The following is a 20,036-nucleotide window of genomic DNA, read 5'->3' on the forward strand; positions in this document are numbered from 1 at the left end:
TACTTTATATTTCTTTTGATCTTACTGAAAGATATGATTAATTAGATTTGCATTCCACAAGTGCAATGAAATCATTGCACATTACAGAGACCGATACTATTATCCCATGTTTCTATTTTGCAATGTAGATTAGAATACCTGATGGTCAATTCATTAATTAAAATAAGTAAAGTTTGCAAAAATTTTTTTAAAAAATTCCAATTTTAACATTTTTTTTTTTTTTTTTTACAAAAAATAGTAAAACAACTGTCGCCAAATAGAGCATGACAGTGAGGCAGAGGTCAGATCAAGTAAAAATTTTCCATTGTAAATCTGGAGAGTTGCAGCTGAGTGTTCATCCTTGTCACTATATCTGCTTCTGACATTTTCTTTCCTTTTTCTGTGTCATGCTACATATTTCTTCAAAACTTTATAAAGCTGTCTTTGGATAAATTTGGTGAGCACATCTCTCTATGAAAACAGAGTATTTGAAAAATCATTGAAACTGCATTTCCTGCAATCTAACACCATATCTTTTTATATCCCCCTTGTCTTGTAATCTATCCTCATTATCTATGCTATGAACCAAAGGGACAAAACTGAGCCCAGCTTTTCTTAGACAACCGATAATTGCTTCAAAGGTCAGCATATTTCATGGTGTTGCTGTCATGTGTAATTCCTGAGGTTCATTTGACTTCAATTCTGCCTTTTTTTCCACGACAGTTATTGTACTTTGTATTTCTGGTACTTTTAATGGTTGATGCCAGTCTTGAGGCTTCAACTCTTTGAAGCAATTTGTAAGAAGGAAGATAAATCTGACACTTCACAGAAATTCCGTCTGGTATATAGTCAAGCACGCCTATTGACAAAAAATAATACTTTTCTATTGGTAGCTCCCATCTTTGCATCAAATCCCTTGAAGATATCAAGAAAAACTTTTAAAGTCACCCATGATTTTCTGTTACATACACAGATGTACAGAGATCTTCCTAAAACAATCAAGGTATCACAAATTTTGCAATCACTGCAGGTGATTATTATTTTATTTTTTCAGTTTCATCTGTATTTGGAAAGCAAGACCTGGTCACAGCTATATATATGAGCCTGAAACAAAATTACCTTTTGTCATCAAAATGGAGAAATACTAACAGAAAATGAAGGAAGGGTAGGAAAAATTAAAATAATATTTGTCACTGTGGACCCCCCTGCTATACCACTTTACTTCTCTTGCCACCATGACATTAATGTTTTGTGTTTAGATCAACAGTTGCTTGGATAAAACTCCTACTTGTGCAAGTTTTTTTTTGTTTTTTTAATGAAAACCAAAGCACAAAAGGTGTTAGAACCTAATAGCACTTAGCACCATGTGTGCTTGAGAAAATGAAAAGAGACACTTGTTAACATTAGATCTGAATTTCTGTAGACTAATTTTCAGGAAATATGTATGAAGTAAGGCTGTTCCAGAAAATGAAAGTTGAATGAATAAATGAGAAAGAAGAAAAGGTGGTTTGATGAGTTTGAAGTTAGACAGTGAAAGGATACTGACTGCACAAGTTCAGACTGGTTTGGAAGAGAGAGAGTGGGAATTGTGGAAGTCAATTCAGAAGAACAGTGCCCATGGAAGTAACTATAGAAAAGGCATGCAGCAGAAACAGAATGTATATGAGATAAAGAGTAGAGAGAGTGTTTGATATGAGTCATTAATTAACCTAACTGCCCTCTTATGAATGAAACCTAGATGCCTAAGAGAGGTTAAGGGAACACTGCCACAGATGTGGAAACAATATTTCATGGCAGGGCACATTTCAGATTTGTACAGAGTGAACAGCTGTTTGGAAGAAACAATGATGAGAGTAAAAGAGATAATACAGTTTTTTAGATGCAGAGGAAGCAAAATTTGTGATGTACTTATGCCAAAAGAGATTAGATATCAGAGTAATCCCTAATAGAGATATGTGTTCTTGTCTGGAAATATGAGTGTCATCAAAGATAAGAATAGCAGCAGAAGAACCCTTTTTGCAAGATAAGACATATAAGTTTTAGAAGGATTGAAATCAACTAAATTATCTTTGCTCCACTGGAGAATTAATGGGAGATCAGCATTTAGGAATTGGTAGCGGATATTCGAGAAGTTGAAGGTATTTTTGCAAGGCAAGGTTTCTGAAACTGGAAGGTGGAATGCCATGTGCTATCATCAGCAAAACTATGGATAGGATTTCTCATCAATGGAAGGTTGTTATGTTTGTTTGTTATTTGGTTTTTAGGAGCATTAGCAACTAAGGCCATATTGCTCTGGGGATATGTGGTGGTCACAGGCTCAAACCCTGGTCTAATCAAGAAGCGTGTGCTATGCACTGCTGCTCCTGCCCACGGAGGCACCAATCATCAATGGAAGAAGGTCATTAATACACAAGAGGGAAAAGAGCGGGAGAAAAAACTGAAACCCAGGGAACAGCAGCATTAGTGAGGTTAGAAGACAGAGAGAGCCATCTAACAACATCCACAGTGAGCAGTCAGAGAGAAAACTGAGTACCCAATTACAAAAAAACAGTTGGAAAACCAGAAGATGGAAGCTTATTTAGAAGACCTTTATGCCAGACAGGATCAAAAGCCTTCAAAGTGTCAAGAAAGAGCAACTGCTTGAGTTTCACTAACTTTTCCACTAATTGTCCATAGATAAGTAAAAGAAGCTAGTATATCACCAATGGATCAACACTGATGGAATTCATACTGGTAATCATTGATCGGCTGGAAAGTTTCTAGAGTGAGTTGGCAATTGACATATTTCTCCATTAATTTAGAAAGAGTAGAAGTGCAATTAGACAATAACTGGTTGGGAGGATTTATCACCCTTTTTAGGAACTGGCTGCATATAAGCAAATTTTCACACAGAAGAGAAAACACTGGTGGAATAAGAAAGTGTAAAAAGATAACACAGAACAGGAGTGAGCATAGGTTTTGAGAATAAGTGGAGAAATACCATTAGGACTTGGTGCTTTCTTGGCATCAAGACTGTTCAAAATTCTTTTGATGGAAGACTACAGGAGGCATTAAATGGAGTGTCCTGGGAATTAAAGTAATTTCATTTCACTTATTAAGTCTTCATCATTTCATTTGGGTGTTTAAAATAAATTATGTTCATCTTCAGTGCAATTTCAGTTGTTTTCTCTTTTTATAAATTGCCTGCTGACACAACATTTTCTGCTCCTACCTGCTGGAACCATTGCATAAATTAATTTTCTGAATGAACCTCTAATAAATTTTTTTATAGTTTGTTTCTGCCCACACATTTGCTAAGAAAGTTTTTAAAAATTAATTCAAATAGCCTATTGGGAGGCACTTTTCCACTTGTTCAAGTCATTTCATGTTCTGTAGTCTCACTGGAAATTATCAGTTTCCCTCCCCCCTCATTTTTAGCTGTAGATGTTGTTGTTGTTGTTATTATTTGGTTTTTAGGAGCATTAGCAACTAAGGCCATATTGCTCCAGGATATGCGGTGGTCATTCCCTGACTTTTCCGCATCCTCCGTATTTGGTGGTGACGGGTTCGAACCCCGGTCTAATCAAGAAGGGTGTGCTAGGCACTGCTGCTCCTTCCCACCTGGTTTAGCTGTAGAGAGCACAGGTTTATCCCAAGAGTGTTTTGCTTAGCATTACATATCGAATGCAAACATGCTACTTTTCCATCGTCATTTACTAAGTATATTTTTACTTAAGCAAGTTTTGAATACAGTATCAATAATAGCAGTATTCTTCAATATGTATTTTTCAAAAAAAAAAAAAAAAATTACATTACTAATTCATGACTTTTAGGTGGTGGGACCACATGAACCTTGTACAGGAAACCTTAAATTGGGATTCCACTGTATGTGCTGAAGTGAAGAAAAATAAATATCTCTCAATACAGTAAAAAATTATATTAAAGAAAGAAGACAAGCTGTTTAGTGCCTAAGAAGGAAGCGTTTTCTTCTCCCCACAAATATAAGAACAAACACCAAAAAAGTGATTGAGGTACACCATTTTATGAAGTGTAATATTCATTTTAAAATTTGATTTTCGTATTAAAAGAATTCCTCTAACACTAAAACACCTTCTAGCAGTAGAGAATATCTTCAAACCTACTTAAGAAATGGAAAAAAGTGCCAAACTTGAAGAAAACTGCTCATTAAAAAAATCAAAAATAATGGGCCAGCAAAAACAACTTAATATGCCAGATTGCAAGGCAAAAAATAACACTGATATGTGCATGCCAGTCATACAGCAGATAAGCATTGGCAATCTCCTGATGAAAGCATTATTCTGTTAGCAACTGGAAAAGGCTCTTGGCTAATCACTGTTCACACAAGAGGTAGTGATTTAATTTTAAAAAATGCATTATTAATTTTCAAATCACGGTATAAGAATGGAGACTATCATAATGATATGAAGTATGAAAATTTTTCAAAGTAGACTGAAGAAAAACTCTCAACAAATCTTTCACCTAATTGTGTAAATGAAATGGATAATGCTACTTATCACTGAGTTCAACAAAATAAAAAACAAAGTGCAGAGCATTTGAAAAGATATTTATAGGAATAAAAAATGTTTTCTGTTTATACTTGAACAATCACATAAGGTCAGAGGAGTTCATGAGAGAGAGAAAACAAGAATTATACCATATTTAGTAGTCACGCAGGAATGAACCAGTCACTCAAAGAAAGTTTGGTTCTGTACCTTTGGAATGAACCAGTTACTCAAAGAAAGTTAATCAAAGTTCAAGGGTACTACTTGGCTATGGAAGCTTTTCAATGGTTGCAGGAGATGTTTAAAATAGCATCACAAATTTTACAAAATTTTTAAGGCTTGCAAGCATACTGTTTACAGATTTTCATCATTCCACACGCATCTGAACCCAATTTAGCTTTCCGGAGAGAATTCAAAACCCAAATGTTTCACTTGTAAAACACTGCATTAGCCTTGTATGCTATTAAAATAATTGCAGAGAAGATGTTTGAAGAATATACATCAGATAAAAGGAACAAGTGTTGCAATCACATAATTGAAATGAAGTACTGAGAAAATAGAAGTGGATAAAGATGTGATAGAATAATAAGTACAGGAAAAGATGCACTGTTATGATTCTAATAGTGATTGCAGCATAGACGAGGAAAATGAATGTTAAACTGAATGTCTGGCATGATATAATCTTCATTATCATTACAAAAAAAAAAAAAATCCACCAAGCTAGGCTGCAAACATTCCCACCAGCAACAGATGTACGTATAATGCTGATGGCATTATACATACATCTCAATTCTATATTATATAACACAAATGCTTCACTTTGAATTTTATCAGCATTGAGCAAGCTCAATGCTAATGGCATTCTTCCTCTTGCTCGGACTACACACACATGAGGAGGCATAAATTCAAACTGAAGGACAGTTGCAGGACAGATATGCAGAAGTTTTCCCCTTCAGCCAGCAGGCGGCTGATAGTTGGAACAAAATTCCATTTGTTGTTGTGGAAGTGGGTTGTTTGAATAAATCAAGGAAGAACTAGATGAACCAGGCAGGGATTGACAGGTGATGTGGGAAGTTTTTTTTTTGGTTGCTGCTTTATAAGCTTCCTTTCTTGCATTATTTACCACTACTAATACTGATAATAATCTCAAAATAGTACTTGTTAAATTAGAAAAATAAGGCATGCACATGATCAGAGCAATAAAAACTATATCCTTCTCATAATTCCTTATCCCAGTAAAATTATGATTTTTTTTTATTACTACTTTCATATTTATCTAAATTATCTTGCCTGGGAATAGTATGGTATTATTATTGTACTTGTGTTAATGGGTAATAGCTCTGTAGGTTTAACTTTTTTTTTTTTTTTTTTTTTTTAAACTGAAACTGTCCCCATCACAGCTTAGCTGACACAATGCATCACTGCTTACCTCTCATTTGGAAAGATATGGGTTTGATTCCAGTCTGCAACTGGAGGAATTCTTTAGGTTTCTTCACTCGGTAAGGTAATCGGCTGATTTCAGTAGAAGTGAAAACTGTGTCTCGTACTTGTACAACAAGACACAGTCTTCACGGTTCTTCTAACGTGCAAATTGGCCTTTGAACATATTGTACAGCCAAAAGACAACTCCTTTATCAAGATTGATCACTCAATATGGGAAAGGGAATGATGTAGATGCCAATGAGAGGAAGCGGCATCACTTCCCTACCCACAGTTGCAGTTGCGTGACAATCATGTCATGGCACATGGCAACTAAAATTTGCCTTATCTTGGGGTGAGGAAAATGTTAAACCAGTTCCACGAATCAAGGTCATATTGCTTGCACTGTGTGTGTGTGTTCCCACAGAACTGTCTAGAGAGATGGACATAATGCCCAGGAGAAACCTTTGTGCTAAGGTGGGGGAAAGAGGAGGAGGATTAAGCAAAAACTCAAACTATTTTGAATTTGATGGACAAATTTAACTACATGAAGAAAACAGTTACTGCCTTAGAAGCAGCTAAATATGGGAACTCACCAAACACTCAGTTGCCCACCTCAAAACTTAAGCCTATCCACATGATTCTGGTGAGGAATAATTACCCCTCTGGTGATCACTGAATTCTGCATATTCCCATATGCAGAATTCAATGATCCCAGATGGGTAATTATTCTTGGTAACTATTGTCAGGAACATGGAGAATATTTTATGCAATAAGGATAAGTGGAATAGGACCATGGTATGTCTGGCAGAGACAAAATTTGGTGTTATTAATTGTTGTACATATCGATGCTAATGATGTTAAGCATAACACAATTTGTATCTCCAATTCACCAAGGGGTATCGAAGGGTGACACGAGTAATTACAGACCTGTTAGTTTGACTTCTGTTCCAGGGAAAATAATGGAGTCACTGGTTAAAGCATTGCAGGATCATCTAGACAAGACAGCAGTAATAATTCAGACATAGCATGCAAGGTTTTTCAAGGGGAAGTCTTATCTGAAAAATTTTATTGGATACTATGATGTGGTCACAAAGGAACTAGATGCAAAAAATAATTTTGATAGCATATACTTGGATTTCAGGAAAGCTTTTGATACTGTTGCACATGAACGACTACTGTACAAATTAGAGCAGTATGGCATTAAGGGTAAGTTGCTACAATGGATAAAAGGATGGTTCAGTGGGAGAAGACAGAGAGTGGTAATCAACGGATACTGCTCTACGTGCACTAATGTTATTGGTGGTGTCCCTCAAGGTTCGGTGTTGGTCCCATTGTTGTTTTGTATATTTATCAATGATATTGATGAAGGTATATCAAGCTTAATGTCAAAGTTTGCAGATGATACAAAGGTTGGCAGAGTTCTTAATGACAGTATGCTGCTGCAACATGATCTGGAAAAGTTGGCTAGATGGGCTGAGAAGTGGCAACTGAAGTTTAAGATTGACATACTGCATATGGGTAGCAGTAACCCCAGAGAAATGTACCACTATGTGGTGTTACACTCAGGGTAGTGGAGAATGAAAGAGACCTGGGGGTAATTGTGCAGTCAGATATGAAGTTTTCTGAGTAGTATGACAGGCTGCCAGAGTAGGTCATGGGGTTTTGTCAATGATATACAGGGATTTTGCGAGCAGGGATAAGGTGATTATCCCCTTGTATAAGGCAATGGTCAGGCCACACTTTGAGTACTGCATACAGGTCTGGAAGCCTCATTTTAGGAAGGATGTAGAGTTGCTAGAACGAGTACAGGGAAAGGCAACAAGACTGGTGAAGGGAACAAAGGGGTGCTCTTATGAAGAATGGCTTAAGTTCTGCAAATTGCAGCTTCTGGAGAGTAGGCACCTGCAAGGTGATCTGATTGAGGTGTATAATGCCTTGAATGGATTGAGCAGGCTCACTGCTGATGGGATTCTTCCTTTTGCTCAGATTACAAACCTGAGGGGGCATAGATTCAAACTGAGGATAGACAGTTGTAGAACAGATGTGTAGAAGTTTGCCTTCAGCCAGCAGGTAGTTGATTTCTGGAACAAATTTCCATCTGTTGTTGTGGAAGTTGATAGCTTAAATAAATTCAAGGCAGAACTTGACAAACATTTGGAATGAATGGATCAGTGAAAAGTTTTTTTTTTTTTGGCTGATGCTGCGTAAGCTTGCTTTCTTGCATCATGTGCCTCTACTAATGCTAATAAGCGCAATTAGGGGTTTAAATTAACGGGTATGAGGCATGGTGAGAAAAAGCCATAAGTTAGGAAGAATATGAAAAGTATCTAGAATTTTGCCAAAACATCATAGGAAGGGGTTTATGATGACAGCCTTATCAATTTGGCCTGGAAAGATTGCATAACGGAGATAAGGAAAAAATTTTCTCAGCATGTTTTCAGTGATTATTAACAGAAGGGACTGTTTTTTTTAGAGATGGTGATAGAAAAGTACAAGAATATTTGTACTGAGGCAGTGGTAGCAGGGTTAGAAAACTGCTAGTTTTTCAGTTTTTCTAACCCATTACAGAGTTCAACAAAATAAAAAACCAAGTGAAGTCTTTGAAAGATATTTTCATAAATAAAAAAAAAAATTTCTATTTACACCTGGGCAACCACATAAGGTCAGAGGAGTTCTGGAAATAGAGAGAATACAAGAATTATACCATATTTAGTAGTCGTTCAGGTCACTCAAAGCAAATGTACTTCTGTACCCTCATACCTAACTCTACTCAGCTATGGAAGATTTCCAATGGTTACAGAAGACGTTTAAAATAGCATCGCATAAACTTTAAAAAAAATTTTAAGGCTTGTTAAAGGTAAGCTGTTTAGAGATTTTCATCATACCACAAACATCTGAACCCAATTTAGCTTTCCGGAGAGAATTCAAAGCCCAAATGCTTCACTTGTAAAGAACTGCAATTAGCCTTGTATGCTATTAAAATAATTGCAGAGATGATGTTTGAAGAATAGACATCAGATAAAAGGAACAAGTGTTGCAATCACATAACTGAAATTAAGTACTGAGAAAATAGAAGTGGATAAAGATGTGACAGAATAACAAGTACAGGAAAAGATGTATGTTATGATTCTAATAGTAACTGCAGCATAGACGAGAAAAATTAACATTAAACTGAAATGTCTTGCATGATATAATCTTCATCATCATTACTAAAAAAAATCCTCCAAGCTGGGCTGCAAAATCATCAATCAGTTCAATTCCAGGTGGAATTGATTATTGCACTTTAGGATAAGTAGTAGCCTTGGGCATGGGGAAAACACATGGGACGAGAAATTACATGGATGTTACTAAGAGAATACACAGGCACATGTATTTCCTTATACAACAACTAATGCCAGACTCATAGTAAATAAATTTAATGAGTCTGAAGTATTGGTTAAAATCATAAAATGCAGATATATATATATATATATATCAGAAACATGATTCCATTTGACAGAGGATGCTGAATTTGAATACAGTGGGACTTGTAGAATTTGAATACCACCCTGTCTATCCTTTCTGTACACAAAGGCCAGACAAGACAGGAAAGAGGAGGGGCAGGCCTGTTGGGCCTGCCCCTCCTCTTTCTTAGTTGGGCCCCTTGAAGCCCACAAGGCTTCAAGGGGCCCAACTAAGACTATTTATTAGTAATTAAATAAATTTTGAATAATCAGTAAAAATATTCCACAAACTTAAAATAATAAACATGCTTTAATTTTATTAATTTTTTTTAACTTACTGATTTACAGGCATGTTTCTTTTTAACTCTCATATTCATATGAATGCAAGTGGTGGTATCATGCATTTTTTTACCAGGGCCTGCCTACATTAGCTCTCATTGCCACACTTTGAGTACTGCATACAGGTCTGGAAGCCTCATTTTAGGAAGGATGTAGAGTTGCTAGAACGAGTACAGGGAAAGGCAACAAGACTGGTGAAGGGAACAAAGGGGTGCTCTTATGAAGAATGGCTTAAGTTCTGCAAATTGCAGCTTCTGGAGAGTAGGCACCTGCAAGGTGATCTGATTGAGGTGTATAATGCCTTGAATGGATTGAGCAGGCTCACTGCTGATGGGATTCTTCCTTTTGCTCAGATTACAAACCTGAGGGGGCATAGATTCAAACTGAGGATAGACAGTTGTAGAACAGATGTGTAGAAGTTTGCCTTCAGCCAGCAGGTAGTTGATTTCTGGAACAAATTTCCATCTGTTGTTGTGGAAGTTGATAGCTTAAATAAATTCAAGGCAGAACTTGACAAACATTTGGAATGAATGGATCAGTGAAAAGTTTTTTTTTTTTTGGCATTTGGCATAATACACCCAACTGACACAAATTGCCAGTATAATACTGAGTTATTCTGGTGTGACATTGGGTTGGAATTTTAACATTGGGAAAATAAAACTGAGAGTACCAGTATGTTATAAAATAACATTTTATAATGTACTCATAATGACTGGATAAGTATAACAAGCAACTATACAGAAAGTGGGTCAACAAATCAGGATGTCATACCAAGAGAAATTTTAACTTTCTAGCTAGATTGGAACTCATGGATGATCAGCACACTAAGTGGCAGGATATGCTAGATGACCACTTTCTACCTCAGCATATTAGAGAGGCAACAAAAGAAGGCATTACTCTTGATCTGATTATCAGCAGTGATTCGCATATTAATAATCTTAATGCAAAGGAACCATTAGTGATCGATCATAATGTATTAATAAAGGATTTATTCAAAGAAATAACTACCATCAAAGTTTAAAGGGAAAGGATTTTGTTTTTACACTGACTGAAATGCACGTTTTTAAACTATTTTCAGTGGAACCAACTGATAAATGTAAATGTAAAAAATATAAATGTCAAATGTTCATTGAGATATTTATAAAGGCAGTTAAGTGTTCTATATCCACCATGGTTCAAGGTTCAGCTTAAAATAGATGTCAAGTGAGGTGATCGGCTCAGTGGCAAGGAAAATGAAAGGGATGAATATAAATGGTCGAGTGACACAGTAGGTTTGGGATGCTAAGGTCTTTGACTAAAAGTGTAAAGAAAAGTAGCAGGAAATTCTTTGCTTATGTTAACACTAGAAGGAAAGGGATGAACTAGTGTTTCCATGTGGGAATTCCTTCCCGGAATTTTTCGGGAAATTTATGTGTTTTTCTGAATACCGAGAAAAATCAGTCGAAAAATCGGGAAAAAGTATTATAATTCTCCTTTGAGAATTAAAGCTTAACAATCAACAGAGATGTGACTGGTTCGTCAAATCGAAAGCAAGAGCAAGAAACGCTGACACGTGGAGTGGAAGGTTAACTTAACCTTCCATTTCCGGGAATCGAATAGGAGCATGTAGGGAAGAAGCAGTCACGATTTAATCAGTCAGTCCTCCTTGTAACTGTTACCTTGTTATAAAAGTGTGTTTGTAGCCCTGTCTGCTACTAAATGTGAGTCATCCTTGCAAATAAAATACATATAAGTTTATAACACAGAGTATACTTTATAGAAATCCTATGAGCGGTGTTACAAGAAATAAGTTTTGGAAACAAGATAAGTCCTTAAATTGGCAATTTCGACACATGATTCTGTGTAGTGCTGTTAACCTTGCTAGGAGATCTGAATGTTATGTTATTCAAATACTTCCCAATAATGTTCGCTGGCGTTTTCCAGTGTTTGAATATTCGCTATAGGCTACAGTTCTTTGTAACTACTACAAAACTTAATATTTCTTATTTATCAAATATTTTTTTTTTAAGATATCCATAATAATGAGTAGAGTATGAAGCATGTTGGAAGTATTTTGAGAAAGATAAAAGAAATCAGCCAGCTCATTGCCAGAGATGTTTTAAATCATTGCAATGTAAAGCATCATCGACTAGTGGACTTCTTGAACATATGCATCTTGAACATATTCGTGGCACGAAAAGGACAAAAAACTATGAAAATAATCCTGATGAGCCAATGCCTACTACTTCTAAGAAACAATGCACAATTTTAGGAGATTTAGAAAAAACAGTAAGCAAACTTGCAGCAGCAGATGGATTACTTATCAACATAATCTCAGAGTGAATTTATTAGGGCAAGTTTCTTAAGCAAAGGACTGCAGTTGCCAAAAAAGTCCATCATCAGTTATGGCATCAATACATAACTATTACAGTAAAATAGAACAACTGTACATCGATAAATCTGGTGCTTTTAAATGTGAAAATAAAAAAATGAGCATTTGCATAGACAAGTGGACCAGTTGTATGAACGTTCATGTATACTACATGAGACTTCACTGAATCTTGGTTTAATAAGAGTTCATGGGAACTGTCCTGCAGAAAAAGTGTTATCTTTACTTCAGGAAATATTAGAAACCTTTGAATTAAAACTTGAAGTAGATGTGGTTGCAACAACTAGTGATGGTGCAGCAGTTATGGAAAAATTCAGAAAGTTATCACCAACTATTCAGCAATTATGTTACAATCATGCACTTAACCTTGCTGTAACAAAAGTATTTTATGTCAAAGTTGAAAGATGACGCATCAAAAGCAAGGGGAAGCGAATACAATACAGATGAAAGTAATGACTCTGATTCAGATAATGTAGCCAGAGCCAATCAGTATGATGTCTCTCCAGCAATTTTTAGTATAAGAAAAATTGTAGAACTGTTTAAATATTCTCCAGCAAGAAATTCTCTTTTGCAGCAGGAAATAATCAAGAGTGAAAAAAATGGAACTACAAGTCATTTTGGACTGTAAAACACGCTGGAACACATTAGAAAGAATGATCGAAAGATTTTTAAAGATCCTAAATCCGATAAAAATTGTTTTACGACAGCTGAAGTGCAGTCACTTATGGCAAGAGGAATATTATGAAATTGCGAGAGATGTTAAATTGCTTAAAACGTGTTCGATTAGCAGTTAAGGTATTAAGTAATCATGATGCAAATCTAACAAGTGAAGGAATTTTTACGTTTCCTTTTTTAGTAATTTGGAAAAACAGAATTCTACTCTGAGCAGTATGCTTTTAAAATAAATTAGCAATGAATTGCTTAAATGCAGGAATAACGATCTAGTATCCAGCCTCTGTAGCCGAGTGGTTGGGGGCGGGAGTGCAGTAGCACACGCTCCTTGGGTAGACCGGGGTTCAAGCCCCTGACAACTAAATACGGTCAATCTGCCAACCTGCACTGGACCAGCATGGCAGATTATGGTCCATTTTCCCCAACATGAATTGTTGAGGAGGCTTCCACCCTGTAGTGGGTTGATAATGTCTGCAGTTTACATTTTATCCCTCATTAAATATCTAAGCAATGTTAGTTGTTTATATGAGATGGAAAAGGATGACTTTTTTGCTTTGGCAAACAAGAATGAAATAGCGTGATTGGCAAAATCATTAATGGAAAGACTTTTTAAAGGAAAATGTGTATTAACAGAAGAAATGCAAAGAGAAAAAAATGTGAATGTTGTTGTGGAATACTCCGACATGAAATCAGAAATTGATCTAAAATCTGAATTAGCAAAAGCAATATCGATTTCAACTGCAAAACCAAAATCAGGGCAAGCAGACAAAATGGTTTCATCGTTAAAAAAAGGAAATGAGCTTATATGAAGCAACATGTACCCTAACGCCCAACTTGATTGTTTTTTTTTTTTTTTTTTTTGGAGCATAACAACTAAGACCATATTGCTCCGGGAATATGCGGTGGTCATTCCCTGACCTTTCCGTATGCTCCGTATTTAGTGGTGACGGGCTCGAACCCCGGTCTAATCAAGAAGCGTGTGCTACGCACTGCTGCTCCTTCCCACCTGGCTACGGAGGCGCTACCCAACTTGAAGATGCTTTTGGATGCACTCTTAACAATTTGACCAACATCAACGCAAAATGAAAGAAATTTTTCTACGTCTGGAATATTTGTCACTAAACAAAGAACAAGACTATTGGATAGGGCATTCAATGCTTTGTGCATTTTAAAATTTCATTTTAAGAATAACTTTTAAATATTCAATATTTGTGGTATTATCTTTCAATTTTTTTTTAAATGATTTTTATATATGGCATTTATTTTGTGTTAATGTTCCCTTCTTTTAATGTTTTCTATTATCAAATTCTATATCAAGTATAGATCACTTTTATATGTTATTGAAATATATAATCATGTCACAATATATTGGTTCATAATAATAATAAACCATGCATTTATTATATCATTTTTTTTTTTTACAGAAAACCTTTGAAACTTTTAGTATAAACCTATCACACAAAAAATAATTCACTATTTATTATTATGGTCACTCATTAATTCAAATCACATAAATAAAATGGTATGTTAAATACAGAATAACTTACGATTTTGGGAATTCTGATTTCTCATTCCCGAATATTAGTATCTGTCGGGAATTTGGAAACACCAGGATGAACCATATCTGTCTACTTGAAGTAAATATTTGCATTTACATATAAAGTAGTAGAGGCATGTGACGTAAGAAAGCAAGCTTATGTAGCATCAGCCAAAAAAAAAACACCATTTCACATATCCATTCCCTCTAAAAGTTTGTCCAGTTCTTCCTTGAATTTATTTAAGCTATCAACTTAAGGCTTAAGATGGAAGTTTGTTCCAGTAATCAAGTATCCACTGGCTAAAGGCAAATTTCTGCACATCTATTCTACAACTGTCTTTCCTCAATTTGAATTTATGCCCCCTCAGGTTCGTAGTCTGAGCAAGCAGAAGAATCCCATCAGAATTGAGCCTGCTCAACCCATTCAAGGCCTTATACATCTCAATCAAATCACCTTGCAGGTGCCTAGTCTCCAGATACTGCAATTTGCAAAACTTAAGCCTTTGTTGGTAAGAGGACCCCTTTGTTCCCCTCACCAATCTTATAGCCCTTCTCTATACTTGCTCAAGCAACTCTACATCCTAAAATGAAGCCTCCTGATCTGTACGCAGTACTCAAGGTGTGGCCTGACCATTGCCTTAGACAAAGGGATAATCACCTCCTTTTTCCCTACTAGCAAAATTCCTATATATCATTGACAACACCCCATGACCTATCGGCACTGCTCAGAAAATTTCATATGATTGCACAATTATTCCCAGATCTTTTTCATTTTCTGCTATGCTAAGTGTAGTACCACATAGTAGGTATGTTTCTCTGGGGTTACTTCTACCCATATGCAGTACTTTGCATTTATCAATGCTAAACTTCAGTGTTTAGAGATGGGATTAACAACTATTTATCCAATACTGACTGGCATTTAAATGATTTTATAATAACTGAAAGAAGATGGAAGAGAAATGTTTTTAGTTAAAAGCGAACAACACACCTGGGGCTGAAAGGATCTATCCAATTATAATAAAAAATGCAGTAAAAGAAACAGCCACACCTTTAAACATGAGAGCATCTTTGGATTCAGGGGAAGACCTATACATTGAAGATGTGCAAATTATCAATCCTAGTCACACAGGTGGTTCAAAGAATGAATGGAAACTACAGACTTGCAAATATTATTATTAGCCATATGGTGCAAGAACGCCTGAGGCTTCTGCTACACCAGCCAAAAAAAAATTTGAGTTACCCTGAGAGAGGGCGTCAAAACTGATATCATCACCAAGAATGATGATATCAGCTCAGAACCTGGGTATGCCAAGCCCATACTTACCAGAGGTGTGGCCATTTTTTTTTTTTTGCTGCATCTTTTATTATAATTGGATAGATCCTTTCAGCCCAGGTATGTTGTTTGCTTTTAACTAAAAACATTTCTCATCAGGGAAAATAACAGAACCAATAAGTAAAGAAGTAATGCAAGATCAACTTGATAGAAGTAAAGCTAAAATGTAATCACAGCATAGATTTGTTAAAGAGAGATTGTACCAGACCATCTGAAGCTACCATGAGATTGTTACAAAGGAACTGGACATAAAGAATATTGCTGACACTATATCCTTAAATTTCAGTAGTTTCTGATACTTCAACACAAGAACAATTGTTATATAAACTGGATCAATATGGCAAGTTACTACTATATATAAAGGATAGTTAAGTGATAAGACTTCATGGACTACTAATGTAATTAGTGGGGCTGATATTGGGGCCCTTACTGTTTTTAATATTTATAAATGTTTTTAATGTAGGAATTCCAGTTTTGATATCTAAGTTTGCTGATGATACAAAGGTGTACAGGGCAATTAATGACAATAATCAGAGTATGCTACGTCAAGAGCTAGATAAACTAGCAGATGGGCTGAAAAATGGCAAATTTATTGTTCTTTCATTTATACATCCAATTGCTGATGCAACTCATCACAAAAAAAAAAAAAAAAAAAACACATTACACAGTCTACATTAACAATACAGTGACAAAATAAAATATAGTTTCTAAATTACTACACCAAAATTGTGGTGGTGATTCTATGTGGATAGAAAAAAATTAATAAATAAAATTTTATATAAACATGTCAGATTCTGAACGGTTATGGAATGATGGCTGTTTGAATTTTAAAAAATGGCAATGGAATTTTAAATGAACAAAAATAAAAAGGAACTACAGTAAATAAACATTTATTAGGTTAGATGTCTGCTTATTCTATTTTTTCTTTTTTTTTTTTGATATTGAAACACACTACACTTTGTTTTGTGAATGTTTATTAAGATATTTAATTAACAACTAAGTTTATCACACAGGCTACCTTAAGGGCACAGTGGCAGAATATAGGATATTTCTAAATTAAGCCAATAACTCCTCCTACCCCACACATCAGTCTTTGACAAGTCTCACTCATGTTCAAAAAAGCAGATTCTTCACTCAAGTTGTTTTCCCTTCAATCAATAATGTAGCATGCATAATAAAAAATTTTAATTAATTTACTTCTTTTGTAGATACCCTGCCTTTTATTTTATATATATATATATTTTTTTTTGCAAATTTAGTCCATTCTCCTGCCATAATAGTTGGGGTTATGACTAAAACTAAATCACTGTATTCAAAGATTATATAGGGTAGCCAAAAATCCCATATCCATTTGAAACTACCAACTTATAATAAAAAAATAATGATTAGCTTATTTTTAAATTTTTTAAAATTTTCTTTTTTCAGATATAAAGTAGCCATTGGTAACAACTGCTGCATTGTGCAGACTCAAGAGTTTATCAACAACATTTATGCTAACAATGATCAGTTATTCAAGGGTTTGTTGCCCAATTTTACAATGAAGATACTTTTGAGGATAAAAATCAGATCTCCAGCAACTATTGAGAAAATGTCAAAAAAGGTGGTACAGAGACAATGATCCAATTGTTTGGAAAATGCTCTGTGAAGTTTTATGGTTTTAACACAATGTGGCCATGGCCCACAGCATGTTAAAAAAAAAAAAAAAAAAAAAAAAAAGATTTTAAGAGATCTTTCCCAAACTGTCTAATCTCAAGAGACATTCACTGGCTGGCCCCCTCAATTTATCAACACCAGATTTTTTTTTTTTTGTGGGGTTACCTAAAAGAACAGTTTTTGTTAACAAATTCTGAAACACTCATTCAGTTAAAAAGAAAACACTTTCAAAAAATTAAAATCAATTTTTAACAGCAGAGATATTGATCAAAGTTAGGGTCCATATCATCACTGCAGCAAAAATTTTTCAAAACAATGATGAGAATTTAAAGGTTGAAATTTTTCATAAATGATATGTAATAAAATTTCCATGGAGCAAAATAAATTGTTGAGTACAGTTTTTTTTTGTTTTCATTAAAATTTTAAAAAAATTATAATCATCTCAAACATGTAAGGGACCTTTCGGCCATGTTTATGAATTTTTGCCATTATTAAAATAATAAAGCTTGACTTTTCCTCCCATTTTTTAAAACAGATAATCAAAGCATGGTATTTTACTTAAGTTCAAATATCAAAAACCATTATTAAAACTATAATCTGTGGTAACTTCTTGCTATGACTAACCAAAGTTAGTCAAAGCAACAAGCTACTATATTGGTTTTTGATTAACAAGCATTTCTAATCAAATAAACATAATCATATTAAAAAAATAAATAAAAAGGACTGAAATGATTTGCAATGCGGAGTTCTAAACAGCAGCACTGCAAAGTTTGAAATGTTAAAAAAAAAAAAAAAAAAAGTATGAATAACCACACGTAGCAACTTTTAATTTTTCATTATCGTCAATAACAATAATGAAAAAAATGTTAGAATGATAACAGAAAGCCCTAATTAAAATTAAACGCCATTGTTCATGAAATTTCAGCGCATCCAATTAAATAAAGCAAGAAATAAACCAGAAATGCGTGGTAGAATTTATAATTTTAGGAAAGTGACGTTTCAGCTGAAAGTTTTTACCGTTAAAGGTTATTTCCAATCACATTCACAGCTCAATAATTGTTTATTTTGGCCAATAAAATCATTAGAGGTAAACATTATCGGAGATAATACAGTAATAAACATTAACATGAAATTACTACAGCCATTCACCATTTAAAAAGAACGAAATAACTTTTAAGTGAGAGAACAGGTATACTGTACTATGGAACTGATACAGTATAAACGGCCATAGGAACTCGATATTGATCCAAATAGCTTTTAATATACAAAAGTGCAATAACTATCCGGGTTACCAATACTCTTTGGCTAGTAATTCTTAAAAAATACATACAAAGCAACTGTAAATGTAAATGATGAGCATCGAATGAAAACATATAACCTTTTAAATAAAAATTAACAGCCGGTGGTCTGTGGCGACCAGCGACATCACTAGCCTTCGCATTGTTCGCCTAAGCGTGGCAATGGCTTTTTTAGGCTTAGTCATGATCAACACAATAACAACAGGAAGCGTTATAATTCTAATTCGAGTGCATATAAATGGAACTCGAAGGTGTTGTAACGATTTAGCAAGTGAACAATTCTATCTTCAAACCATGTGCATCCTAAGTGCCCAGTAATCTATTGGTCAAAGTCTGATAAAACGACAAACCTGAGAACGAAGAACTCTTGGTTGGTCAGTGGGAGAACCAGTGAGAGACGAGCAGGGAAGCAACCAGTAAGGACCCAGATTAGGGCGCCTAGCGGCCTCTAGCAAATGGCGACACGTTGGCAATGGATAATTGTAACGTATAGAGATATTGATGAATTGACTACCTCTACATCACGCCGTGGGACTTGACCCGAATGTTGTAGTTGTAGTGTAATTTTAATGGCCTAATCTCTACCGTTACGATGTAAGCGAAATGTTATTTGTGTTCATAAAAAGAGGTAGTGGAGCAGAGATAAGTAAGGTTTATCGAAAAAGATTTTTGGGTGTGTTGTGCATCATTCTGTTTTATTGTCAGATGAGTGAAATCCTCTTTGTAGCGCCATCCGAAATGTCATAATGTAAATATGACAAATATTTCTTTTTTTTTTTTTTTTTATGTTATGAGCTTGGGCTTTCTGTTAAGTTAGTAATTTATATGTATCGGTTTTTAGCCTTGCAGAAATAAAATTTAAAACTTTTTATATCAGATAAAATGTAGTTACAATTAGACATACAATTGTACAATTAGATTAAGTAATGTCTCCAAAGATTATACGATGTAGGTTAGAGGAGGGGGGGGGGGGAATTACCATTAAGCCCATTTCAAAAATACTGGAATATACTTATTATTATTATTAACGATTATGTATATGTTTTAATAATAATTTTGCTTTTTGGGAATTGGGCAATACACGATCCTTTTAATGTCATTTTGCAGAACATTCTTTGAACCTGTGAACAAATTAGAAAATGCATGAGCTTTCTTTTTAATTATTGTTACTAACTTGAAAAAAGAAAAAAAAAACTGGAGAAATTTCATTTAAAACCATGGGAAATTCTTTTCTCAGGTTGGAAAAGATTTTAAAACGATGAAAAAAAAGTCACGTTTCGTGCGATGGAATGCAAGATAACTTATCGTTCTCCCCTCCCTCACGGATTTTTTTTTTTTTTTTTCCTCTCCGGGATTTGGAATGCAAAGTTTTTAAAATCAGAGCATGTTGGAAGCAGGAGGACTGGTAGTTAAAACGCGGGTTTTTTTTTTTTTTTTTTTTCCTAGGGGTTGGAGAGAAGAAGCGATGCCCCTCCTGGATCAGGCAGGGG

General features: G+C 34.9%; 1 protein-coding gene across 4 annotated transcripts in view; it reads right to left on the minus strand.

Annotated features, from left to right (window-relative positions):
- The window catches only part of Nf-YB (nuclear factor Y-box B), a 158,765-nt gene extending 139,753 nt beyond the window's left edge, over window positions 1-19,012 (minus strand). For 3 of the 4 annotated variants that reach the window (XM_090387752.1, XM_090387753.1, XM_090387749.1), the window contains exon 1: window positions 18,897-19,012. The gene's annotated coding sequence lies outside the window, so the exon portion shown is untranslated. Of the gene's footprint in view, window positions 1-18,626; window positions 18,854-18,896 lie in introns of those variants that run through there. The other variant, XM_090387750.1, reaches the window with a different exon arrangement.
- Window positions 19,013-20,036: the final 1,024 nt, after the last annotated feature.

This window comes from Mastigoproctus giganteus, chromosome 13, assembly GCF_048544385.1.
Source record: "Mastigoproctus giganteus isolate SK-2022 chromosome 13, ASM4854438v1, whole genome shotgun sequence".
Taxonomy (NCBI): Eukaryota; Metazoa; Arthropoda; class Arachnida; order Uropygi; family Thelyphonidae; genus Mastigoproctus; species Mastigoproctus giganteus.